At 42.8% G+C, this 6,000-nt stretch overlaps 1 protein-coding gene across 5 annotated transcripts in view; it reads left to right on the top strand.

The window, feature by feature from the left end:
• Window positions 1-902: 902 nt before the first annotated feature.
• The window catches only part of LOC105196638 (zinc finger homeobox protein 4), a 233,682-nt gene continuing 228,584 nt past the window's right edge, over window positions 903-6,000 (top strand). For all 5 annotated transcript variants that reach the window (XM_026135036.2, XM_039451061.1, XM_026135037.2 and 2 more), the window contains exon 1: window positions 903-954. The gene's annotated coding sequence lies outside the window, so the exon portion shown is untranslated. The remainder of the gene's footprint in view (window positions 955-6,000) is intronic.

The raw sequence follows: 6,000 nt of genomic DNA, 5'->3' as shown, positions 1-6,000 counted from the left end.
CACAAACTCCGCTCACTCCCTCTTCCCTCCCTCTACTCCACGCGTTCTCTTAACGGCTGTAAAAAATGATTCTCGCGGCGAAGGACATGTAAATTTATGAAGGCCCGGGGCCTTACGGTCGGCCGCCATTCGCGCACATCCCTGCGGCTGACCCGGCCCCATTGTTATGCTAACAATTAATTAATGTCGCTTTAATTGCGCCGACAGCGCGTCACGCTTCCTCTCTCTCTCCCTTTCACATTCGCGCCTCGTGCACCCTACACCGCCTGCCTCCTCCAGCACCGGTGACGATCTTTTCTTCCTAACGCTTTCGAGGGACGGAAATTATGCTGATTAAGACGATCCATTGTTTCTGCAGCTCATTGTTGCGTCTTCGGGTGTTTAAAGAACCGCTAAAAAGACTCGCCGCATTTTTCTTCCTTGCCCGTATCTATGTGAGAGGACGATTAGAAACGGGGCTCGCGCTTTGCGCGTATTGTCTCGCGATGCGCATTGTGGGTATATCCCTGGCGCGACGTCTTTACGCAACACGAAAAGCCATTGTCGGTTTGATTAATTATTGTTTCATAATTAGACATTTTAGGATACATACACATCTTAAGATAAGTCTTACAATTAATGAAATCCAGTCTTTCTCTTTCTTAAAATTTTATCTCTTAAAGTCTCTTCAAATAATAAAAATAAGAAAGAATTGACAAAAAAGTACCGAAGATAATAATAAGAAATAATAAATCAACGCCTCGAGGTGCAACATCATAAGCCACACGCGAAAATTATCTCATTAAATTGCGTATTTATAAACGTTAATATGTAATGTTGAAACACCATTAATTTAAAGCGCACGTACTCATTATCGTTTGTTTCTTACGATAATTTTATTCATGCAATCTTTCTTATTGCAGGGCGTAAGGGAGACCGAAGGAGCGTAGATGAGTTACACGGTCCGCGTCCTCGGTAAGTCGCAAAAATATAGAGATTGTGCCTCGCGTCAACAGAGAGTCGCGTGACATCGCGTAAAATGTGTCAGGCGTGAACGCAGGAGGTCCTGCGCGCGGGTCGTCCTCTTCTCGCCTTTCTCTCGACGATCCGGCTAATTATACGCGCAGCCCAAGCACCGTAACTCCAGATATTTCGCGATGCGTCACCGAAATGTTTAACAACTCGCCGCCCGCGCGAACGTTAACGACCGCGCCTTCAGATTCCGCGCTACAAACGTTTTATCGGCTTTGCATCCTTTACTCTTCTAGGAGAACCGGTTCTATCTTTGACAGTACGCGCCATCGAGCGGACCGGATCTCTCGCGCCTTCGATTCGAATCGATCGACTCGAAAGCGATACAATCGCGAAAATCATCTTTATAATCGCGTTGCGAACGTTTCAAATCGGTGTGAAGAGACGGACTTCAGGTCTATACTATTCAGTTTTTAATCAAGTCTAATTAATATATTTAATAATTATGCATGTTTTATTTGCAAAATGGTTTTCTTTGCTTAATTTTTTAACAAATTTTATAATCATCACTGTAACGTACTCATATCTTTGTAAATTACCGGCGCTCCGATTAAAATTTCTTATTAATTATGCCAATATTATTGAACTTGCTGAACTATGTATGTATATCTATAATCCGCTCAATGAATTTAAATTGACGAATTTATGACCCTGGCTCTCGTAAACTTCGGCGAGATCATAAAATTCCGACCGCACGATTACCGGTGGACTCGTTCACGCTTGCGTTTATTTTTTTCCATCTCTCGCTATTAAGCCTCGCATCTGCATTCGTGGGCTCTAAAACCGAAACCGCTGCACCTCTACATTCACCTCTGCATTCACAGAGAAAGTACCGGATTGAGAAGTAATTAGCGATCAGGCGATCTGACGTATTCGTTTTGCGTGTCGATCGGCTTGCACTTCGTTTTACGATATTATAACGACTGCCGCTAATATCAATCGACCGCGCGTAAGGCGCGCCGGCCCCCGATATCGATCGCTACTAAATGCAGATCGCACCGATCGCAACGAGTTAATTGAACGACCGATCGTAACCTCGCGCCTGAACGAGGCTGGCGATTGACGCGTTGCGCAACCTGTGTTGGCGAAATTTGATTAATGAACCGCACACTGATTAATGAATGCAAATCGCCCCCTAAGCGCGCCCTCGCGAGTGTATACGCGCGCAAAAATGTAAACCAGAGGCGTTTTTTCGTGCGACAAGCCCGGATCGATCAGTCGTTGACGAGGCACGAGAGGGTCAGCCCCGAGTCGCTCCTCGGACCTTTTCGATCGGTGGTTCCCCTTCGTTCCTCGCCACGACACGGACGAAGAAGGCGAAAGGTAGGAAGGAGACGGGCCGCGCGGTCGCGCCGGACTCGCCTGCCTTCTCTTCCCCATAAATACGGATTTAGTCGCGCGGTTTACGACCGAAAACGTGTCGAGCCTCGCGAGCAGAGCCGCGCCTAAATTATTAAAGTCGTAAACGATCGAAATCGTCGTTAAGCGCCGCGCGAAGAAACCCATCGGGGCTCGCCCTCTCCCCCGCGTCTCGCTCCGACGAGGATCGTTTTTCTCGAGGTTTCATTGTTAGGCCGCGTTAGGTGGGTTTCCGATAACCCGAGCGGGGTAGAGCGGGAGAGGTTCCCGACACGATCTGTCGTAGGCGACAGTAAACGGCTGATCGCCGCGATATTCCGCGATGGACTTCTGCGAAGCGTCCGTGTAGATTAGGCTCGAAGACGCGGTAAGGAGACACTTACGATGGATAATCACATGGTGACTGCGCGTGCCGGTCGTGTTGGAAGATCGATCTTTTGCTGCTCTTATCTCAACGTTGAAGAAAAATGGTATTTTTCGCGTCTCTGTTACCTGCCCGCGAAACGTTCACGCGTCGGACGCTCGTCGTAACGAGCATTCCACATCTTGTACAGGGAATTTAGCAGAGTTTGTGACCCTGGCTCACAAATTTTAATATGCACAGAAAATAGTATCAAAAGTAATTCTGATTTTTGTTTCGAAGACATTGTGATTTTCACTATTCGATATTTTTTCCTCTCGACTCCTGAAAATTATTATTGAATAATGAGAATATTTTTCCTGATGAGACCGTACAAATTTTTTACTTTAAGCAAATTATGTTTGTTTAACGCTGTGTAATTTTATTTCGATATTTGATACATCTCTGAAATGAAGATGTTCTCAAAATGAGAATATTTTTTTCTGTGTGGCAAAATTTGTGCAATATTTCAGGATTGATACTTTTTTTGTCATTATAATATGGTTAACGCACTTGAGTGCTGCTAAGTAATCATTTATAGAAATGAAAGATAATGAATTCTTTCGAATTTAGCTTGTAAAAGTAGATCGCGATTGTAATAAATTTGACGCGACGCAGTTAGAAAATAAAACAGCATAATTAATGAGTCAAAGATGAGTTGCGATAAATTTATGCATGATTTAAACGTTGTGTTAATGTCGGATACACAAACAAAGAAGTACGAATGTATAACATTAGCATATCTGCAGTTATCCGGGTTTGCTCAAGGTGTTGATCGACCATAATCGTTACTAGATAATTACTAGGCCGTCGTCATATTTATTTCTGTAGATGCGTCCGTGGCAAAAAGTCCGAAACAACGCGTCACGTTTCCACGACGAAGTATAGAGACGTTGCGCGCGGCGCAAAAAACGCGATTAAAATTTGTAATTAAAATCAGTCGTGGTATATTATCTTGCAGACAATGTAGCCGACGAATTACAACGTGGTTAGCTTACGGCGGTGTAAGCGGGCAAAAGATTTAATTGCTACATAATTGCCCGTTATTATCCTGATGATTGACGCGACGTGTTTTATTGCCGTTGCATCGTCACGGTAAGCATTCAAATTGAAACGCGGTTACGTAACACGATCATATCGGTGGGTTCGGCAAGAAAACGCGCCAGTGTCTTAAAATAAGGACTCGGCTCCGTTTAGCGACGGGATATAAAATATGAACCGTTAGCGCGCGCGCGATCGCTATAAATATCCTTCCCAAGATTTCCTTATAAATAGAACGGGGAATAATTTAGTTGCACCTTCGCGCACTGTTTTTTCTCCACGCGCTCGCGTTAAACGAGGTACACCCCGTAATGGCGCTTAAGGAGTCTTCCTTTGTCGGGCCTCGTTACTTTGTAATTTACTGCTTCCCTTTGAGCGTCGCATTAAGGATTTCCTCGCGGCACGGGCGAGAAAGAGAATGCGGGATCGCGTGTAACGATGATACATGCAAGCATATCGCGTCGCCGTATCAAAGCACGAGTGGAAAAAAAAGGGGATGGAGGTCGCGAAAAGAGATACGTGTGTATGTCGGAGGAAACCGACCACCCGGTTTTTCGACGGCGATCTTGATTTTCTTCAGATATTCTTCAGAGTTAGAGCACGTGTAACTAGTGTACTCTCTAATCTCTTTCTCTCTGTTTATCAAACCGTTTTGTGAAATATTGATGGGAATTGGCTTTATTGCTCTCTCAAAAAGTACGAGATTTTTCTGGGTCAATTACTTTCATATTTATCAATTATGATCTATAATTAATAATTGTGTATATATTATCAAATAGGTTAAATGCTCGTATCGATATTTGTATATGCAGAATGTTTTGCTATACGTTTACTTACATAGAAAATATAAAGCTGATTTTTCTTATTTTTCAGAGCAAATTCAATATAATTTTTTTCACGACTTGTTATTTGTGACGTCTTTTATAATTAATCGTTAAATTCAAATTACTGCTATTATGAAAATACGAGTTTTTGCCGCTGATAATTTAATGAGGGATCACTTGATTGTTTGTTTTACGCTCAATCAATGCGAATTATTTTTCCACTTTATTATGCAACAGTGTATTATATAAATCACTTAATGATTAAGGAAAATTGCTTGCGAAAATACATTATATATACATTATATATACAACAATGTATAACAATCATTTGTAATAACACCTTTATGTTATCTTTTTCACTGTCAACACTTCATTAGAAGTGTTTGCTCATAACGAGACAATATGAAACAACTTTGTACTTATCACATATGTGATAAAGTGATGAGTCAAAACGAAGAGCTTGATGGAAGGAAGGATGCAAAAAATTTCTTTTCTGCAAATTGCTAATTATTCTTCACAGAATTCTCTTGCATATTCTGTGATCGAGATATCTAAATCTGTTAATGCGCAAAAGAGAATCTTCTCCATCTCGAATATTCCTGTTTTCAGAGAAAAAATTTTTTTGCATTCAATAATTACATTTTAATAGTAAAGAGATTTAAATCTTGATGTTTCCAGAATTAATTAATTTTTATGATTCTATGTAAATTTATGAGTCTCGCGTTTCTTAGACGCGAATATTAATCCCATCGATGTGATTCCCGATGCAGAACTTTACGATGATCGATGCTCTTTCTCCGCGTGCGCCCCGAGAATGAAATGTCGCCCGGATTCCCGGCACACCTGTCAGAACTCCAGCACGTTTGAGATTAGAACTAATTCTGGGAAGAGTTCGCGCCCAAGCCATGGGCGGTGAGATGCATGTGTCGGGCTACCGCGTCACGTATTGGAGATAGGTGGTACGCACTAGGTGGCTGACTACAAAGAAGCGAAATCAATTTGCAATTTAAATCCGTCGGCGTACGTGCCCGTGGGTCATCCGATTGCCGCGCCGCGTCCGCGGCGATGATTTCGCTGAACCTGGATAGGTTCGATAACGGCGAGATCGAGAGTCGTTCGACTGCATTTCGAAGCTCGCTTCTATCGTCTTGCGTCTATTCGCGAGGTTCCTGACCCGAGAGCATTTTCATAGATGACGGTATCCCCGCGGACGTGCCGCACCGAAGTGAGAACCTCTCGATCGATATCGCTGATTTTATCAATCAGCCATGTATATTCCCGCGTCGATTCTCGTTCGCGTTGCGAATGCATCATACGCTCGGTTGAAATTGTTTTTCTTTTTTCTTTTTTTTTGTAAAAGGAATG

The sequence above is a fragment of the Solenopsis invicta genome, chromosome 6 (genome assembly GCF_016802725.1).
Source record: "Solenopsis invicta isolate M01_SB chromosome 6, UNIL_Sinv_3.0, whole genome shotgun sequence".
Taxonomy (NCBI): Eukaryota; Metazoa; Arthropoda; class Insecta; order Hymenoptera; family Formicidae; genus Solenopsis; species Solenopsis invicta.
This window is presented reverse-complemented; position numbering and strand designations above follow the sequence as displayed.